Source organism: Rhipicephalus microplus, chromosome 5 (assembly GCF_043290135.1).
Source record: "Rhipicephalus microplus isolate Deutch F79 chromosome 5, USDA_Rmic, whole genome shotgun sequence".
Classification (NCBI taxonomy): Eukaryota; Metazoa; Arthropoda; class Arachnida; order Ixodida; family Ixodidae; genus Rhipicephalus; species Rhipicephalus microplus.
Window position 1 is genome coordinate 148,564,461 of NC_134704.1, and position 12,665 is coordinate 148,577,125.

The following is a 12,665-nucleotide window of genomic DNA, read 5'->3' on the forward strand; positions in this document are numbered from 1 at the left end:
CATATGTTGAAGATTTGCAGATGTTCATGTAACCAGTTGTTTGTACTTGCACAACAATACCAACTGGAACATGTGTATTAGCAACACCAGAAGCTGATATGAAGCGCTGATGCTCGCGAGGATGTTGGCCCTGACACTGTTACATAAATCAACTTCATCGCACGGCAACTCACTGTCATCGAAATTAACCTGACGTGACGGCTGTATCAAATGAGTACATATGTAATGTTTATAAAATTGAGTAGGCAGCACTGCTACCACTAGTGACGTTTCACTAAGATTAGCGTCTATTCGAAAAATAGTTCAGAGACCTGGCGTAGCTCTGTGTTAAAATGTTTCACTGCCACGCAGAATGCTTGGGTTCGATTTCAGCTGGGACCCTTACATTTATTCTTTGATTTTATCAGGTCAACGCTACCGATGCCAGGTATTTCTTAACGCTAGCCCGTGTTAAGACTGGCCTTGCGTGTTCTCGTTGTTCCTCGGTAGATACCAAGTGTAAGTACCCTGTGGCACATACCGGCATACCAGCGCCACATACCTGCCCATGGGTATGTGCCACTTTCTCGCGGGAAGTGTTTTATGACGTCTGCGACGGGATTCTGAAATTATTCATGCCTTGACCAGCCCTTCATATACGTTGTTATGAATTTTGCTCTGTCGCGATTGTAGCGGTGGCGAAGAGCGGCGAGCCGTCGAGCGGACTTCGCTGAAGCCTTAGCCCGAAGGTGAAACAGGGAGGCAATCCGTTTGGAAAACAGCAACAAAAGGAGCGTTTACTGTAGCAGGTTGTCGTTTGTACAAAGCCGGCCAGCACGACAACGTCGGCTGGGGCAAAATCTCCTAACATGGGGCCGGCTCGGCCTTAAATAGCGTCTTCGGTCCATTCTCTCAGACCAGTTCTCGGGCTGGGAGGGGGGGAGACAATTCGTCGGAACAGGGCTCGATCTCGTCAGACGTGCTCCCGAACGAGGAACATGTCTGTGGCACAACAGCACCCCCGCCGCCAGACAATGCATCCGGAGTTTTGAGCCGTCAGCGCGGCTCGGAAGGAGGGATGCTGGTTGACCGTCGGTAGCCGTTCCGCTCTCTCCGCCCGTTGAGACTTCCATAGGCCTGCAGAGGTTCACTGGAACGACGGAGTCGAACACAAAGGCGAACCACTCCGGCCAAAGCAAGCACCCTCCAAATGCTGATCAAATCGCCAGACCAGCAGGAACCAAATGTTTCCTCGAGATTACGTTGGGCTAACAATTAGCATCACGAGCAACGAATCTCGGGAGGAATACACAGTGCTGACACTCCTTTAGCTAAGTGTCAGTGCATGACACCGCTAAACCAAACAGAATTTTTTTTTGTTTTCAAGCGATTCTCAATTGTAATTTAGGCAGAATCTGGATGATCGAAGCTTCTGAAGATTGTTCAATTTAGCACCGAAACTACAATTTAGTACACCGAGCAATCCTGAACCACGCACATTGGCGTCGCCTGCAAGCGTCATATTGTCAACTTAACAAAGTTCGTCCTCCTCAAGCTCTCTTTTCAATGCGCGCAGCCAATATGATCAAAACAAGATAAAACACGCTTGAAAAGGTAAGAAAATAACAATGAAAATCAAACTTGCGCACGTTAAACAAAACAAAGGGAAAAGTTAACCTACACTGACGCGCATAATGAATGTAAGGTCAAACAAAAAAGGTATATTTAAACAGGGGCTTTTACTTAGCCTTATCTGTTAAAATAAAACCCACTAACTGTTACTTTTGAAATATTATGAAAACAAAATTAATCAAACAAACCTGAAAATCTGCTTCTCCGATGACAAGGAAAGTAAAACTTACAAAAAATTTAGACTCATTCCTTGCTCAACGGCTTACGAAAAAAGTAGAAAAACAATTTCTAAAGCTAATTACAATGTCTATTCATAGTAATGGCAAGACGGGGCCCCTCTCAGACGAACTCTGGGGAGTCGCGCACTCCATAGCTTTCGGGGGATCCGGTCTTGACAAAGGCACAACGAACAAAGCTGTTTGCCGAACTCGGTAGCAGCAACTTTTGACGAGCAGCCGCTTAACTTGAACAAGAAGGCACCTGTACTGCATCGTTTACGCCGCCCGTTCGACCAGCGACCCTTTCGCCATGGTGGAGAAGAACCGCTCGTGTTACCGCTCAAGCGCTCCCAACGTTTCCCCACTTGCTTGCATCTACGCGGCAGTGAAAAGGATAAGACCAGGCGGGGATCTCGGCGTTCGAATTTTCCTGAAATTCGGTCTTTCTTCACGTGCTTCCCGCCTAATCTCGATCTCGGTGATGGTATGAGCCTCAAACATTTCCTATAGAGCCCTTTCGCGATCCTACGCGTAGCCCTGAACCTGGCGTCTCGAATGAAGACGTCACGGCACTTAACAACTGCTTTAACATGTTTGACGCTTCTCGTCTCTTCCGTTCTACGCTTTTGCCGAGGCCTTTTCCTTTTCAAATGGCTAGGAACGCTGGAAGCCCCGACATACTTAATAACAAGTGCGCTGCCTTCAACAGGTTCTGCCAAAACTGTATGCGGCTGAACCAACTTATCTTTGTGGTCATTGTTAGGTGTCTGCTCTGGAGATGAGAGGAAACGGAGATTTTGGCTTCGGAATATTATTGAAGTTCCTTTCTTCGCGACGCGCTTCGCGTTTGATCTAGATCTCAGCAGCGGCCTGAACTTCATCTTTCTTTTATTGAGCTTTGTCCCGACCTCAGCCCTGACATTGAGTATGGCATCTTGAGAGCAATGGCGTTTAGCCACTTTCGCGCGCTTGGCGTTATTCGACTTCGCCTTATATTTGCAACGGTGACTCTTCCCAACGGAACTTATCACCGTGCTCATAGCACTGGCATTCATACTACGAAGTACGCTGCCTTCACTTCGTGGAGACAAAGCTCCAGATTGGTTACCTAGCTTTTCCTCGGGCCCGATGCTTGCTGTCTCTGCCTGTGACAGAACGGGAGTCCCAATGCTTTTAAAGTTAACCAACTCGACTGAAGGTTTCTGTTCAGTTTGTAAGGGTCTCTCTCTTTCCAAGATAGCCCTTGTTCCCAGGCCTTCGTAGTCGGCCTCATGCTCACTTTGACGCGATTCATCCTGATCGCGTGCGCTGCGCCGCGGCTCCATCTCTAGCGCTTTACGATGCGCCTCTGCGTCCCGAGGTTTCCGATGGGCCTCCGCCCCTAACTCTTTGTGAGGCTCCTCAGTGCCCGGATCTCTCTGACGCACTTCGGTGTCTTGCACCTTGTGACGGGCCTCAACGTCATATGCCTCGCGACTTTCCTCATCCTGAAGCGCTGCGCGACGGGCCTCCATCGCTTTACTGCGCGCGTCGTCCTCCAGCGCTTTACGACGCGCCTTGTCCTCTCGCTCTTTTCGGCGGGCGTCTACCTTTAGCGCCTTACCACCTGCTTCAGCGCTGTTACTATCGCTCTGACTTCCAGCAGGACTTGAAATGAAAAAATATTTAATCAAAGCATATCTAGCCTGACTAAAATCTCCTGCTTCCTCGGAGGGCAAACAATTCAATACATGCGCGATCTTGCGCGGCAACAACGTGGCGAGCTTCTCCACCCAAAGGTCACGGCCAACACCAACATCACAGCAGACAACTTCAAAATTCTCAAGAAAATGCGCGATGTTCTCGCCTGTCTGAAAGTTGTGGAGCTGGTGTTTAGCTCGATCCCATTTAAGTGCTTGAATTTTAAGATCAAGCGCTTTCATTCTGAGAGCATGCTCTCTCCTTTTTCGACTTTCCTCGGCCTTCCATTTTTCGTGCCTTTGAGCTTCGAGATCTTCGCGGCTTTTCTCGGCCTTCTGCTTTTGCTCACAAATGAGCTCCGAAAACTCGTCAGCCTCATCGGCAGTCACATTTTCTGCCTGCATCACCTCGAGAATCGCTTCCTTTGTTTCAGCGGACCCGGCGGAAATCCCCATGGCTCCACAAATTTCAAGCAGGTCCTGCACCAGGTACTGCTCCATCGCGATCTCGTCCCTCGTGATGCTCTACTACTGATATTCACCGTACTCTAAAACTAATCTCGTGGTTTAAAGTAGGTGAATATTAAATTATAACCAACAAAACAAAACAAGTCAAAACACTCTCCTAACATCTGCCTGTGCTAGAGAGGTCTGGCGAAATGAACAGTAAATGTTGGGCACTCACCCAACCAAAGTAGCCGACGATGGTCCAACTCGTGGCTGCCGTCGAACAGTGTCAGGCCTTCAGGGATCCGGTCCAACTTGCCAATGTTGAGATCCGGGGTTGCTTGTCCCAGCTTGCCGAACGATGAGAACAGGGTAGCGTATCGCAGCGTAGCCAAACGCTGATATCAGGTCGGTCGTGCTCGAGCTTCCAGGGGTCTGATCCGGCGTGCCAAACGTAGGATATCGTATCCCGAAGCTGCCAACCACTTAATGAATTTTGCTCTGTCGCGATTGTAGCGGTGGCGAAGAGCGGCGAGCCGTCGAGCGGACTTCGCTGAAGCCTTAGCCCGAAGGTGAAACAGGGAGGCAATCCGTTTGGAAAACAGCAACAAAAGGAGCGTTTACTGCAGCAGGTTGTCGTTTGTACAAAGCCGACCAGCACGACAACGTCGGCTGGGGCAAAATCTCCTAACATGGGGCCGGCTCGGCCTTAAATAGCGTCTTCGGTCCATTCTCACAGACCAGTTCTCGGGCTCGGAGGGGGGAGACGTAGCCATACCCGGAACTGCAAGGTGGTTCGGCGGAGGAAGCGACGTTATCCCCGGAACTGCACGGTTCTTCTGCACGGAAGGCGGCGCTGGGAGGGGGGGGAGACAATTCGTCGGAACAGGGCTCGATCTCATCAGACGTGCTCCCGAACGAGGAACATGTCTGTGGCACAACAACGTCCAACCATCTTACCCTCCCATGCTAACTTTGGCTCACGCCAACTTAAGGGGGTGCCCACGAGACCACCCAAACGTTAGCGACAAGACATATAGATAGATACGCTCAAGTTTGTCAAAGTTTGCTAAAAATACTTCGCAAAAAAAACGAGCTACCACTCGAAAAACCTAAATTTATCAAGTTCAACCCCTGCCCTTTTACAATGAAGCTGTCCTCAACTGAGCGAACCATCACGGACAGCGATTATCAACCGAAAAACCACGGCGGGTATTTGACGCAGATATTGGGTAAACCCGAGAATCAACACTTGATTGATTGATATGTGAGGTTTAACGTCCCAAAACCACCATATCATTATGAGGGACGCCGTAGTGGAGGGCTCCGAAAATTTCGACTACCTGGGGTACTTTAACGTGCACCCAAATCTGAGCACACGGGCCTTCAGCATTTTCGCCTCAACCGAAAATGCAGCATCCGCAGCCGGGATTCAATCCCGCGAGCTGTGAGTCAGCAGCCGAGTACCTTAGCCACTACACCACCGCGGCGGGTTCACAATCACCACTGGTCCGTATACGCTAAACGGAAAACAAACAAATATGTAATAAATGCATGAAACGTAGAAATCAGTAAATAAAATTAATTTGTGGAGTGAGCTTAGCATTTCTGGTTAACACCAATTGAGCTTGAAGTGTTCTAAAAAGCATAAGGCAAATAAAAAAATGTCTCTATAGCTCTGCACTTCCATACGATTCGAGGCGCCTGAGCTCTCCCTTGAAGAGTGGATCGCTATAGCGTTATAGAGCCCCGCGAACATCGTCTTCTCAAGTGCTAGCCTCGCTTCTGTTTTCGGTGCATGCCTCAACCGTTCTGCAATACTACGAAAAAACCACAGCATATTCACGGAGTGCATGATGATGAGTGGGGTGAAGCGTCCGTCCGTCCTTTTGTTCTTGCTTGCGTCAATTCGTGCGTCCATCTGTGCGACCATCCGCGCGACCATCCGCCCGTTCGTGAGTCCATCCCTGCGTTCGTCCATGCGTCCGCCCCTGAGTGAGTCCATCCATGCCTCCATCCGTCCGTCCACCCGTCTGTGCATCTGTCTGCCTGTGCGTCCGTCCATCCGCCTGCCCATCTAGTGAACACTCCAAGTATCGCCATGTCGCATCTTTTCATCATATATTCAGCGTATAGAAGTACTGCCATCCAGCGGACATTCCAAGGAGTAAACGAGAGGTGGCACTTGCGCACTTTCGTACGGCCCGCGCTTCGTGCCTACTTCCAACCTTTCACCATGGCTATAGTCCGCTACATACTAGTTCACTATATTCATGGCACTGCGTCCCAACCCTCGCTAAACCTTGCTGAAACCAAGGAAATTGCGCCCAGCGAGTTTAACGCGGCAACCCTTTCTGGTCAGATAGTGCTCAAAGTTCGTCCTTCTGTTACTAGTTTTGTTTTGTAAGCATCAAATTCAAGCCAAATTTCATTGGAGCTCAAGTCCCCAATACTCGTCTATGTAAGGTATTTCATCAGAAACAACTATTTTTTTGTTATGATTAACGTGCGCGGGTTCGCTCCTTTATTGAAATGGGTGCGCGCGTGCCAATCCTCTAGTCCGGCCGTAGAGGTGGCTACCTACTACTACGACGACTATTACATAGATCGCGGACGTACGACCCACGGCATAGGGAGCCTCGCCCCCAATACTCTTAACGTGATATTTACCATTTCAAAGCATTCTTATAAAAGCCTACTGCAGATGCAGTCGTTATGTGCGTATACCCATTGTGCTTCTTCCTTTTGCGAATGAACGAAGGGCCCACCAAGCGTTCGTAAGACAACTCGCAAACCCAGGTATCTGCTCTCTTGGTGACTGCGTTCACTGTTAATAATGAATAATTATGTCAGAACGCTTGGTAATGATAGGAGGCGAGGGCGGCAGGCATTCAACACACCCACTCATTGCACAATTCAAATTTGTTTACGCCTGGGGCGATTCTCTACTTCTGCCACGCAATACTATAAGTGTTAAAGACCCGCATTTTACTACACAGAGGAGGTGAGGGTGGCAGGCATTCAAAACACCCACTCATTGCACAATTCACAAGTTTTGACGCCTGGCGCGATTCTGTAATTCTCTCATGCAATATTGTGTGTGGTAATGACACCCCTTTCACTACATGTCATTCTTATATACTCCACAACAAAATAAAAATAGATACTTCAAGGTATATATCTTTTTTTTCATGGCAGACCTACCCATCATAATCATTCCCATACTCTTGTAGAATACTATTTTAACACTAACAGCTTTAAATACTCATTTTTTCCTCTAGCCATTGAAGATTGGAACTCACTGAAACCCACCTTAACCACTGGATCATCCATAAACTTTTTTACAGCTGCGACTGAGAGCACATTGCTCTCCTCACAAGTCGCACTACATCACATCATATAAACCCGATAAACGATGAGTCAGTGTCATGTTACTAATACCTAAGTATTGTTTTTTATCATCGTTATATTTCAAGTGACATGAATTTTGATTAGTTTATTGTTTATAAGATTGTTTAATTAAGTTGTCCAATAAAAATGCCTACTTGCGGTCCCTACCCCATATTACAAATGCATGCATTATCTTTTTGTAGTCGTTTTTAACGATAACCTAGTTCAAGATTTTGGTAATACTAAAGTTGTTTGATTGTGCGCTCTTATAATCGCAGTGTATAATCTATTATTTGTATGTCATTTTGTAATTCTGGCTTTTTCTTGTGTCCTCCATCATTATGACTTTGTGTAAACAAATATTTGTTTTCATACTCCCTCCCTGCTATAACCTCTTATGAGATTGGCAGTATTGGTAAATAATTAAATAAATAAATAAATAAATATATACTAGATAAATAAATAAATAAATAAATAAAGCGCATTTTGCCCGAGCCACTTTCAAAAACTAGCTCGCCTCTGTGGTATATATTTAGCATATTTGATGGCCCCGCGGACAGCAACGGTTTGATTCTTGCTTCAACAGAATTCTTCGTTATTTTTTCATTTGAACTCCTTCAATTTTCGGACATGAAAAGGTGATGATTCTTTGATCACAACAAACGATACCGACGCTGACAACAGAATTTTGTGAAACGAGCTTTATAAACCTATCGCATTACAATTTTGTGTCACCACAATTTTTAGTCATTCACCTTCAGAGTGATGAAATGGCTTCTGATTTTATAGATTCGCTTGTAGGCGCCTCTTCTGGCACTGAGTGACGTCGCCGTTGCTGCCGCCATTGGTGGCATCAATAATAGACATGAAGAAAGAACCGATAAACGTGAAAAATAAGGTAATGGATGAAGTGCCCAGGGTAGAATGACATTTGAACTGGGGTCCTCTGCGTGGCAGTCGAGTGTTTTTCCTCGCAGCCACGCTAGTGCTTTAAGCTTGTTTTTAAAAAGAGTTTTTAAAGGCTTCCCGTCAGCGCAGAAGTCACGGTAAACGATCGAGGTATTTACATAGCGTGGCAGAAGAGTAGATTAACTAGCAGTTGTCACAGAATGCTAATAGGGCAACGAGTGTTTGAATTAATGCAACCCGCTGACTGCAAAGTGCTCAGCCATGATTCCTCATCGTCATCAATAACATGCAGCATCGAAAGGGTGCCCATAAAACATCGACATCATGCCGAGTCGTGATAATTTAGCCCCAGTGGAAATTCAATTCGACGACATTTTTTCTAATAATGCCAAATTACTTCTCCATAATATTTGGGATGGTTTACTACAAGATCACCTGCGCCGTAATACAACGAACGTTATTATTGCTACAGACGCATCGCAATACGACGAAAAGTCAGGGGTTGGTATTTTCAGCCCGATTTTAAATTGGATTTATTCCCTTCGACTACCCGATTTCATACCCGTTTTTGTGGCCGAGTTTCTGGCAGTAGTGATCGCCTTACGCAAGTTAGATACAGCAATTACATCAGCTGTCATAATAACAGATTCCCTATCTCTCTATGTGGCACTTTCTGTTGGTGCTGATAATCACGTAACAAAGGCGTTCCGTGCACTAGTACCTGCGCATTTGAGAAAAGTACGATTAGTTTGGGTGCCTGGACATAAAGGTTTGTTTCTAAATGAAATAGCCCATTTGTTAGCTAAGTCGTCAGTCAGCGAACCAATTCTACCGCTCTGTACATCATCCGCTTATGTGACTGCTGCTCGATTCCGCTGACGTACGCTTCTGCAAGTCTTTAAAGGTTCAGCACTAACAAACTCTACAGAATATCGCCATTTATTATATCCCTGGCGAAGAGACTTTTGTCGCACTCGAAAACAAGAAGTAGCTATCACAAGGCTGCGTTGCCGGGTACCAAATCTAAATTTCTATATACACAGGTCTGCTCAGGCACCTTCGCCACTGTGCGCATTCTGTGATGTACTGGAAACAATACACCTATTCTTTTTGACCTGCAGGCGGTTTAACACATTACGAAAATCCCTATTAGAAATACCTTTACGTGGTATTGGTATGGACTTATCTCTGCCTGTCATTTTGTCTTTTGGAGCTTCCATTTCTGGTTTCTCTAATGCGACAGTATGCGCGGCCGTCCGGGAGTATATTGATGAAACTCATAGGTCGACTAATTAACCAGTTTCATTATCGTAACATGTCCACATAATTATATACGTATAAAATCAGATTATTGCTCTATTCTAAGAATAAATTCATTTTTGTAAGTATTTGTATGCATTACATTAAGCACCACACTTTCCTAGGCTGTCGGTAATATTTCTGTTATACCTCCATTATTAAAAATCTGAACAGTAAATTTTAAAACCACTCGATTCTTAGCCTATCCCCCACAGTGGGTATGCGCCACTAACATTAGGAGAACAACAACAACAACAACAACAACAACAACAACATCGCAGATCTGTATAGCGGGTGCCGCGCCTTTCCGCAGAAAGAATATAGGCGTTGTGGGTACTGGCCCTAGATTAAAAAAACAACAACTGTGATTTATTGTGAACTCGATACTTTGCGGAAAGCCACTTTGCCCCAACACGTTGCTCCAACACTTTACCCCAACACAAAACTTCGCTCCAAATTCGCATTAGACTACACTGTAGTCACCAGTAAAAATTTTTCTGTTATTTTTTTTGCGTGTTATAGCTGCCTTAATCACCTTTATTTTCACCGCGACATTCTGAGAAGCATAATTCACTAATTGACCCAGAAGCCACTGCTATGTGAAAGCTACCCCGAATTTACCATTCTCTCAACTCTAAACATAACGCAACACTCATTAGGAGTTTTCAGTATAAGAAAGGTAAACAGAATGCAGTACTTTGAAATTCATTAGATTAGAACACGAGTAATACATACGACAGACCCTAACATGTCGCAAGACTGTTGTATACGTTTGACGTGGCTTACTGCGATTTCCCTTCTGCTAGATTGAATGAGCGAAAAGCTGTATCATTGCGTGGAGCTTTCGAACAGCTCTTGGGAGCATTCGTTGCAGTATACAGTGCGGGGGCCTCTTCTGGCAGTGCACGTGCGGGAGCTCACGCCCTGCCCCTGTTCCGCGTCTCGGTGGAGATGGCCCGCCAAAGCGCGTCGCACGTGCCAGGTTCGTCGGGTCAGCGGTGCTCAGCAGTGCGAAGCCGTTTACGGGGAGAGTGACGAAGCACGACCGATGAAGGCGTGAGAGCACGCGGCGTGTTCACACCGAGGCCGCTGTTAACCATGATCTTGCTCGTCGGGTTGGGCAGTGCTGTGGATTACGTCCACGTCGAATGGCATACGCAGTGGAGAGATGAGGTGGCATACACCCATGCCTGCTGCTGAGGTACTTACGAAAAAAAAAAATACAGCCAGTGGTAAGAGTTCGCACGGTGTAACGAGCTGTCTTCTTGCAAATAGGTTTACGTGCTTTTTGGTCATAGCTGGAATGCGTAATATCAGTATACGGAGATGAAGAATTAACCTGATATTTCACGCACAGTTTTGAGAGCGTAGCTTCCTTTGTTATGCGAGTGTTTATTATCACAACATTTGGAACTAACAATACTTCGTTAAGTGCAGGCTAATGTAAATTGTTACGAAAAATAGCAGGTTCACCTAGGCTGCACGTTAAAGAACCCCAGGTGGTGAAAATTTCCGGAGCCCTCCACTACGGCGTCTCTCATAATCATATGATGGTTTTGGGACGTTAAACCCCAAATATCAATAGCAGCTTCACCTAAAGTCGAGTAATTAATGCGATAGCGACAAATTGTAAAGTTATATAAAGTGAGATTTAAAACTACCTCTTTTTTTGTATCCAATCCCGCTTTGCTCGACATAACGAGGGTGCACAAAATACGGCCGCTCATAACACCGAAGCGATTTTTATGTGCCAGTTTCCAAACGCTAAGTATAAGTAAGCTTTGAATTCACAACAAGTTTAGTGACCATCTGCTGATGCTCACAGAGACAAAACATGGGCTAGCTGCCATGCCCTTCGAGCGATGAAGCCACGCTTCCTTTCTCTGGCGTCCCTCCATGCTTCTTAGGAAAAACGAGCGAGGCATTTCCTCTCTGTTTGTTAAAGAATAGACAGTGGGGCTCACGCGCTGGTTGATATTATGGCTTGCATTTACCGTGTGACGTAGAAGGCCAGCTTGTTTCATCACTGCTTTATCTGCATTCATTGGCGGCGCCTACGAGGTTAGATACACGATGAATGAGCTGATGTTATCAGTTGAACTTGATACGGAAAGTGATGGCGATTGTAAAGTGAATGCTGATGGCGAAATCTCTCGAGATTGTCGAGAAAAAGACCACCTGCTACCTTTCACACTGTCACATGGTTTCCAGCGCACATGGGAATCAATTTACGTTCTAGCAAACGCAGCCCAAATGAGGTAGTCCATGACCAGGTGCGAGGTCTGACATTCCGAAACGATACCGATATGCCAGGCCAGCTGGGTTGGGAGCATAACTCTGGCTCATCAGCCTGTTTTCACGAAATAGCGTAGCACTATCACCTTGGGCGCAAAAAATTCCTTACACCCGCACCCAAAGATGACTAGACCTCAACCTTCCAGCCTAAGAATGTTAACAACGGGATTTTTGCCGTCGAGAAGAAAGTTTAGTCTCTTTGCTGCAGACATCGGTGCACACTGCCCTGAGTGCCACAAAAAGTACTGCTCGTTAGCTCACATGCTCTTGCAATGTTCAGTGTTAAAAATTGTCTCTTTTAATCAACAAGATGACTGGGAGCAAGCCCTCAAAAGTGGATATATTCATGAACAATTAAGGGCTGTCCAAAGGGCCCGCGAACGGGTGGAGGATCATGACCTTCCAGCCATAACGTGGACGCGGCCACCTACTACGACTATATATTTCCTGGGACCCGAATGAAGTTTGCTGACTGACCGACCAACCGACCGACCGAGTAATAATAATAATAATAAATATTTTATTATTATTATTATTATTATTATTATTATTATTATTATTATTATTATTATTATTATTATTATTATTATTATTATTATTATTATTATTATTATTATTATTATTATTATTATTATTATGCGCACATCTTTGAGACATTCAAAAACCACAGTTGTATACGCAAGACCAAGCCAGTTCTACCCCAGTTGACACATAGTTACGACCTAAGGAGGACTCATTCACATCTTCTTTTCTCTTCCAACTGTCTTGCTGTGGAGAAGTTGGGGTTTATATTACCCAGGCTACTCCATATCGATAA